Source organism: Oryctolagus cuniculus, chromosome 2 (genome assembly GCF_964237555.1).
Source record: "Oryctolagus cuniculus chromosome 2, mOryCun1.1, whole genome shotgun sequence".
NCBI classification, from domain to species: domain Eukaryota; kingdom Metazoa; phylum Chordata; class Mammalia; order Lagomorpha; family Leporidae; genus Oryctolagus; species Oryctolagus cuniculus.
Window position 1 is genome coordinate 195,623,457 of NC_091433.1, and position 9,345 is coordinate 195,632,801.

Sequence of the window (9,345 nt, forward strand, 5' to 3'; positions counted from 1 at the left end):
AGAGAAAATGGAAAACATTGGCAACCAGCTGAGGAAAAGCTCATCAAGCCGTGGGTCAGCTACATACAGAAAAATAGACAACGGGCGGGAGGGAGGCCTTTACTCACCATAAGGTTAATCCTATGAGTATAATGTAAGCTGAAAATAGATTTTTGTAAAAATTAAGAGTGGGAATAGGAGAGGGAAGAGGAAAAAGAGTGGGGGCATGGGTTGGAGGGAGGCTAGGGTGGGAAGAATCACTATGTTCCTAAATTTGTCTATATGAAATAATGAAATTTATATACCTTAAATAAATTCTTTTTTTCAAACTTTTATATAATGAATATAAATTTCCAAAGTACAGCTTATGGATTACAATGGCTTCCCCTCCATAACGTCCCTCCCACCCGCAACCCTCCCCTTTCCCACTCCCTCTCCCCTTCCATTAACATCAAGATTCATTTTCAATTATCTTTATATACAGAAGATCAGTTTAGCATACATTAAGTAAAGATTTCAACAGTTTGCTCCCACACAGAAACCTAAAGTGAAAAGTACTGTTTGAGCACTAGTTATAGCATTAAATCTCAATGTACAGCACACTAAGGAAAAAGATCCTACATGAGGAGTAAGTGCACAGTGACTCCTGTTGTTGACTTAACAAATTGACACTCTTGTTTATGGCATCAGTAATCACCCTAGGCTCTTGTCATGAGCTGCCAAAGCTATGGAAGCCCCCTGAGTTCACTGACTCTGATCATTTTTAGATGAGGCCATGGTCAAAGTGGAAGTTCTCTCCTCCCTTCAGAGAAAGGTACCTCCTTCTTTGATGACCCATTCTTTCCACTGGGGTCTCACTCGTGGAGATCTTTCATTTAGGTTTTTTTTCCCCCCAGAGTGTCTTGGCTTTCCATGCCTGAAATACTCTCATGGGCATTTAAGCCGGATCTGCATGCCTTAAGGGCTGATTCTGAGGCCAGAGTGCTGTTAGGACATTTGCCATTCTATGGGTCTGCTGTGTATCTCACTTCCCATGTTGGATCGTTCTCTCCCTTTTTGATTCTATCAGCTAGTATTTGCAGACACTATTCTTGTTTCTGTGATCCCTTTGGTTCTTAGTCCTATCATTATGATCAATTGTGAACAGAAATTGATCACTGGCACTAGTGAGATGGCATTGGTACATGCCACCTTGATGGGATTGAATTGGAATCCCCTGGTATGTTTCTAACTCTACCGTTTGAGGTAAGTCAGCTTGAGCATGTCCCGAATTGCACATCTCTTCCCTCTCTTATTCCCACTCTTATATTTAACAGCAATCACTTTTCAGTTAAGTTTCAGCACTTAAGAAGAATTGTGTATTGATTACAATATTCAACCAAAAGTATTAAGTAGAACAAACAAAAAAATACTAAGAGGGATAACATATTAAGCTGCTCATCAACAGTCAGGGTGAGGGCTGATCAAGTCACCGTTTCTCATAGTGTTCATTTCACTTTAACAGCTTTCCTTTTTGGTGCTCAGTTAGTTGTCACCTATCAAGGAGAACAAGTGGTATTTGTCCCTTTGGAATTGGCTTATTTCACTCAACATAATGTTTTCCAAATTCCTAACAGGGATCACTTTTCAGTTAGAATTTAAACACCTAAGAACAATTGTGTGTTAATTACAGAGTTCAACCAATGGTACTAGAACAAAAAAAATACTAAAATGGATAAAGTATTACATTGTACATCAACCGTCAGGAAAAGAGCTGATCAAGTCACTGTTTCTCATAATGTCCATTTCACTTCAACAAGTTTCCCCTTTGGTGCTCAGTTAGTTGTCACTGATCCAGGAGAACATATGATATTTGTCCCTTTGGGACTGGCTTAATTCACTCAGCATGATGTTTTCCAGATTCCTCCATCTTGTTGCAAATGACCGGATTTCATTGTTTTTGACTGCTGTATAGTGTTCTATAGAGTACATATCCCATAATTTTGTTATCCAATCTACTGTTGATGGGCATTTGGGTTGATTCCAGGTCTTAGCTATTGTGAATTGAGCAGCAATAAACATTAATGTGCAGACTGCTTTTTTGTTTGCCAATTTAATTTCCTTTGGGTAAATTCCAAGGAGTGGGATGGCTGGGTTGAATGGTAGGGTTATATTCAGGTTTCTGAGGAATCTCCAGACTGACTTCCATAGTGGCTTAACCAGTTTGCATTCCCACCAACAGTGGGTTAGTGTCCTTTTTTCCCCACATCCTCTCCAGCATCTATTGTTGGTAGATTTCTGAATGTGAGCCATTCTAACTGGGGTGAGGTGGAACCTCATTTTGGTTTTGATTTGCATTTCCCTGATTGCTAGTGATCTTGAACATTTTTTCATGTGCCTGTTGGCCATTTGGATTTCCTCTTTTGAAAAATGTCTATTGAGGTCCTTGGCCCATCTCTTAAGTGGGTTGTTTGTTTTGATGTTGTGGAGTTTCTTGATTTCTTTGTAGATTCTGGTTATCAACCCTTTATCAGTTGCATAGTTTGCAAATATATTTTCCCATTCTGTCGGTTGTCTCTTCACTTTCCTGACTGTTTTGCAGTACAGAAACTTCTCAATCTGATGCAATCCCAATAGTTCATTTTGGCTTTGACGGCCTGGGCTTCTGGGGTGTTTTCCAAGAAGTTATTGCTGGTACCTATATCTTGCAGGGTTTTTCCAATGCTCTCTAATAATTTGATGGTGTCAGGTCATAGATTTAAGTCTTTAATCCATGTTGAGTGGATTTTTGTGTAAGGTGAAAGGTAGGGGTCTTGCTTCATGATTCTGCATGTGGAAATCCAATTTTCCCAGCACCATTTATTGAATAGACTGTCCTTACTCCAGGGATTGGTTTTGGATCCTTGATCAAATATGAGTTGGCTGTAGATGTTTGAATTGATTTCTGGTGTTTCAATTCTGTTCCATTGATCTATCCATCTGTTTCTGTACCAGTACCATGCTGTTTTGATTACAACTGCTCTGTAGTATGTCCTGAAATCTGGTATTGTGATGCCTCCAGCTTCGTTTTTGTTGTACAAGATTGCTTTTGCTATTCGAGGTCTCCTGTGTCTCCATATCAATTTCAGCATCATTTTTTCCAGATCTGAGAAGAAGGTCTTCGGTATCTTGATTGGTATTGCATTGAATCTATAAATTGCTTTTAGGAGAATGGACATTTTGATGATATTGATTCTTCCAATCCATGAGCATGGAAAATTTTTCCATTTCTTGGTATCCTCTTCTATTTCTTTCTTTAAGGTTTTGTAATTTTCATCGTAGAGATCTTTAACGTCCTTGGTTAAGTTTATTCCAAGGTATTTGATTGTTTTTGTAGCTATTGTGAATGGGATTGATCTTAGAAGTTCTTCCTCAGCCTTGGCATTGTCTGTGTATACAAAGGCTGTTGATTTTTGTGCATTGATTTTATACCCTGCTACTTTGCCAAAATCTTCTATGAGTTCCAATAGTCTCTTAGTAGAGTTCTTTGGGTCCCCTAAGTAAAGAATCATATCATCTGCAAAGAGGGATAGTTTGAGTTCTTCCTTCCCAATTTGTATCCCTTTAATTTTTTTTTCTTGCCTAATAGCTCTGGCTAGAACTTCCAGAACTATATTGAATAGCAGTGGTGAGAGTGGGCATCCCTGTCTGGTACCAGATCTCAGTGGAAATGCTTCCAACTTTTCCCCATTCAATAGGATGTTGGCTGTGGGTTTTTCATAGATTGCTTTGATTGTATTGATGAATGTTCCTTCCAAACCCAGTTTGCTTAGAGTTTTCATCATGAACGGGTGTTGTATTTTATCAAATGCTTTCTCGGCATCTATTGAGATAATCATATGGTTTTTCTTCTGCAGTCTGTTAATGTGGTGTATCACATTGATTGTTTTTTACTTTAAATAAATTCTTTAAAGTGTGTGGAAAATGGAACAGCAGTAAAACATTTGTGACCAAAAGGTTCATGTTGGTGCAAAAGTTTTTGAAATTTATGCATAGTTTTTTTTCATAATATGCATCATCCATAAAGTTTTTGAATACATCTTGTTTTAGAGGAGAAATTAGCCAAAGACAGATAGCATGAGAAACAATGAGTCAGTTTCTCAGGCACCAGCACCTGCATTGCAGGGAGCGAACAAGGGCTCTTGGAATCCGAGCAGAAGCCAGCTCGCAGGGGCCGTGGCAGCCCCAAAGAGTCAGCTCCCGTGGAAGCCGATGTGGTCGCCTCAGTGGCCATCAGACATAAGGGTGCCATTGGGCCTTCTAGTTCAATGCTTTGAAAATGAAAATATCAACCAGCACCATACTAAAATGAGTACAGATCCCTTAGCACGGTGAAGGTTCAGATCATTTTGGTTCAGCACTTCCCACGTTTACTAGGATTTAGTCCTGTTAATAAAGGGTGAAAAGGTTTTAAGTTATGAATTGTTAGTAAACTCTACAGCAAGAAAAAGACCTTATGCACTGATAGTTCACCAGCGTTGAACTCTCACGTCCCTGGACGTAGTCCTCAAAATGCAGCCAATCCAAGGTAACAGATAGCAACAGAGCTGCGGTTGTTTGGGGACAGAACAGTGAGTAGGAAGCAATGCATTACAATGGAGCAGACAGACACTTTTTGCAGAAAGTGAACACATTTATAGTTTTTGCCGTGATGATGGTTTCATGGATTTCAAGTATGTCAAGCTCACCAAACTGCATACTCCACCATGTGCATTTTATTGTATGTCAGGCAAACCACTGCAAAGTGGGTGAAAACAGAAACTATCCTTAAAGAACTCATGTGCTATTATACATGATGCTACATCAGCATCCAATACCTGGGGCAGGTGGTTGGTGCGCAGGTAAGATGCTGATCCAGAAACTTTCCTCCCTATCAGGGAGCCTGGGTTCAACTCCCGGCATTGCTCCTGTCCTAGCTTCCTGCTCATGCGCAGCCTGGGAAGCAGCCAATTATGGCTCAGGTAGTTGGATTCCGCCACTCACTGGGGAGACTTAGATTGAGTTTCTGGTTCCTGGCTTCGCTGTTGCCTGATGCAGCGCCAACGGTCATGGCCATTTGAGGAATGAACCAGCAGGTAATGTCTCTCTCTCTCTCTCTCTCTCTCTCTCTCTCTCTCTCTTCCCCCCCCATGCCTTTTACATAAATAAAATAACTTCTAAAATGCGTGTAATGTATCAAGTTGAATTCTGTATACTGTTGGTAAAATCCCAAATAAATTAAGCTGTCACTTTAAAAAAACCAACCCCACTTTTTTAAACATTCTGAATTATTGTAGCACAACAAAATCATGAAAAGTTAAAAAAAAAAAAGCCCACTGGCCAAAGCACACCCCTTTGGACTTCACATCTCCTTAGCTGCACTCCCCACCTCCACAGTGAATCAATAGCAGTAAAACCTTTGCCGCTGTGGTTAAAGCAGCTCACGAGTGCCGTCGGGCCCCTCTCTGAGGTTCCAGTCTCAACCACTATTTCCAGGAGGAATTCCCAAGTTCTCACTTGTGCCCCATTCTAAGTAGCATGGTGACTTCTTGAGCTAGCCCACTCTGCCCACCCAGGTGCCAAATCACTCCTTTGTCCAACGTATCCACACTGCGCATGCTACCCACCTGTCAGTCATTCAGTAGATGGACTGCCGCAATGTCACAGAGCTTGGGTCAGTGGCTGTAAACGGTGTTATAATTGCTCTGTTATAAAGTAGATAGTAGTTGTTCATCTCTTATTGTGCCTAACTTATAAATTAATTTTTATCATAGTGGTATGTACCTATGTAGGGTTTGGTCCTGCCTGTGGCTCCAGGCGTGAACTAGGGGTCTTGGAGAGAATCCCCTGCAGACAATGGGAGCCGTGCTCTCCAATGTCCAATGCAGTGTAAGGCTATGGACTGTATCTAAGCCTGCTTTAGGTTCTGAAACTCTCATTTTACCCAAGGAGCAAAAGACTCCAGTTTAGTGATGGGAGAGTTTGCTGCTTACATCATTGAATAAGGGCCAGTAGTAGTTTGAGGTTGCAAAAGCCTGGAGACAGAATGAAAGCAGAAGTTAAAAACAGAGAGAAGGAAGAGAAGCCGAGTGAGGAGCCGCGAAACAGGCAGAGCCCAGGGATTTCCACAGGGACTGGGAAATCGATCAGGTGACAGCGGTGGGAGCAGGGGCTCTGAGGAGCCACTGCAGGTGGGGCCGGCTGTGCTGCTTGCCCACGTGCCTGGGTGGAAGTCCCAGAACCCTCTCGTGTCTCCACTTCCTCATCCATCACATGGAGTAGTGCAACCTGACAGACTGGGTCCCATGAAGACTCAGTAAGTAATATATGTGCACAGATCCTGGACACAGGAGAGAGTTCAACAAGTTCATGGAAAAATGGAGTTAAAACACAAGTTTATTTTGGTGCCAAAAGTTTGAAATCCGTGCATAAAATTTTTTATAATACTTATTTTCTGTGAAACTTTTGAAGACCCCTCATGTGCCAGGATATCAAACTGTTGCCCAAAAATAGATAAATATACCTTTCTTTTTTTTCTTTCTTTTTTTTTTTTTTTTTTTTGACAGGTAGAGTTGTAGACAGTGAGAGGGAGAGAAAGGGAGAGGTCATCCATCTGCTGGTTCACTCCCCAAATGGCCTCTATGGCCGGAGCCAGGCCCATCTAAAGCCAGGAGCCAGGAGCTTCCTCTGGGTCTCCCACCCAGACGCAGGGGCCCAAAGACTTGGGCCATCCTCCACAACTTTTCCCAGGCCATAGCAGAGAGCTGGATCGGAAGCGGAGCAGCTGAGACTGGAACCAGTGCCCATATAGGATGCTGGCACCGCAGGCAGAGGAAAAACATGTTACAGCCACTTGGAGAACGAACCATTGGATGGAAGATTCTCTCCCTCTCTCTCTCTCTCACTCACTCACTCTCTCTTTCTCTCTCTCTCTGTAACTCTGCCTATCACATATATAAAAATAAATCTTTTTTAAAAATTAGCGAATTATAGCTTCCTTGCTGGAAAAGCACACCTTTATTATATCTAGATCTATTAAGAGAAAACAGCACTGACTGTTCTCTCAAAGCTACAGACATGACAAATTAGGAGTGAAATGAACGTTATTCATACTTTAGGACCAAACTCAAATCTGCATTAATACACCCTATAAGCCTTAGTTAGACTTTATAGCATCTTTCAGGACGTTTGCTTAAAATTTAATGTAAAGAGGTGGTGACAATGTTAAAATTTGATAACTAATAATTATTAGAAAAATGCTTACATGATGATTTTTTCCCTGAGAAACAAACTCCCTCATGGCGTGGCCTGGCTGTGGTTTACTGCATGGACAGCAGGTATTTCAGAATACAGCTTGACTTCCAAGTCTGGAAGCAGAATACTGCTTTGTTCTTTCAACTGAGCCCGGTCGAGAGCCTGGGTGGGCTGTGAAATCACAGGGAGCAGGTTTCTCTACACGGACTAACCATTTGAAAGGAATAAACCAAGGCCAAGTCTGAACACAGAGAAAGATTCAGAAGGAGCACCTCAGGGTCCACCTATGTCAGGGGCCCAGATGGGAGGTGGAGAGCACAGAGCTCACCGTGCTTAGCACAGCAGTGCCCTGTGTATGTGCAGAAAGGCGGGTGGCACATACTCCACTTCAGGGACTGACAACACCGCCCGGCACACACGTTAGCTAGGGTTCTTCAGAGAAGCAGAACCAGTAACACGCGTGCATGTGTATGTTGGTGTGTGCATGTGCGTGTGTGTGCGTGTGCATGTGTGTGTGTGTATGTGTGTGTGTGAGCAGAGAGTTATAAACAACTGACTCAGACGATCATGGTGGCTACATATTGATTCAGGAGAGCCAGTGGAGTGGATTCCAGTGTGAACCCAAGACCAAAGGCAGAAGATGAGTGGCGTTTGGTCTCAGACAAACAGGCAGAGAGAGGGAAGTGTTGCATGTCCCGCGTTTTGCTCTGCTGGGACTTTAAAGGCTTGGCCGAAGCCTGCCCGCCTTACGCTCAAGCTGCTCAGCTCAGTCCACTCCATCAGATGCTGAACTCATGAAGGAACAGCCCCACAGTCACACTCAACCCGTGTCCACCCAGATATCTGGGCACCATGCGGCCCATCAAGCTGACACATAAAGTCAGCCATCACAACACAAGCCAGCAGAAATGCAGGGAAAGGCTGAGAGAACCCTGGGCCAGGAGCTTCCTGAGTGCAAGCAGCGGTTTGCGCTGGCTCAGGCTGCCGCAGAGCTGGGAGCAGAGGTCTTGGCTGGCGGGAGCTGTGCAGGAAATACTGAGATGAGCAAATCCTGGCTCTGCCACTCACTGACTGGGAACCTCAGCCCTCAGGCCGTCCTCACAGCCACACTGGGAGACAGAAACCTGTTAACCCATTCAAATGAATGAGCCCTCGTTATCACGCGCATGTCTCTGTTCCCTCTGCCACTCTGTGAAAATCAACTGTGACAAAGCGAACTTCGTTTGGATGATATGAGATGTAATTTAAACATGAACCAAGATACCTGAGACAGCTGTGTTTCTCTGCTGTTTTTCTACACTCCTGCTGGACAAGGGGTTCATTTGTTGGTTTTAAGACCTTTGTAACACTGTGTCTGAAATTACATCATTTGTTCTCCTTGGCCAATGGATATTGTCTTTCAAAAGTGTTATAAACATTTTAAAGTTATGCAGTTCTGCTTCTTAAGCATGTTAGGTTAGTGATGAAATACATGCCTGTGTGACTGTCTAACGCAGTGTTGACCTAAACCTACCCTTACGCAGAAGGCCAGACTCAGTGTGGTCAACTGGACCACACAAGGGTTGAGCAGAGGCCCTGCCTTTGTGCTGCCGCCACCACTCACTCATTCTGTGACCTTGGCTTCAAGATACTGAGTTGTCAGCAAATATTTAATGATGCAAACTTTCAGTTTAACTCTAAGAAACCATGGCAGAATAAAACATGGATAAGCTTATGAAGGCAAAAAAAGAAAAATGTGATGGAAGCTACAAAAGAAGTCTTAAAAAGCCAGGAGTGGAATGAAGACAGCTGGAGACAACAGGGAACTAAGACAGTGGCAACCTCCCCCCAGAATCTGGGACATTCTGTGTGTCCTCCCGTTGAATCTCGGTAGCCTTTGCGATTTCTTAACCAGTGGTGGTGGAGGAGGTGAGGATCACCAGTTTGGAGAGGAGGCCTTAATTGATGGGTGCTTCCTCATATTGGCTTTGCAATTCTTTGATCAGGTCCACAACGCTGTGAGGAGCATGGAAGACAGACCCCTCTAGTGAGGCAAGGGTGTCCCTGGGTGGCGCTCTGACAGTGTCAGGGATAGTCATTGCTGGCTTCCTGCCCCATGAGGCAGCATCTTGCAGG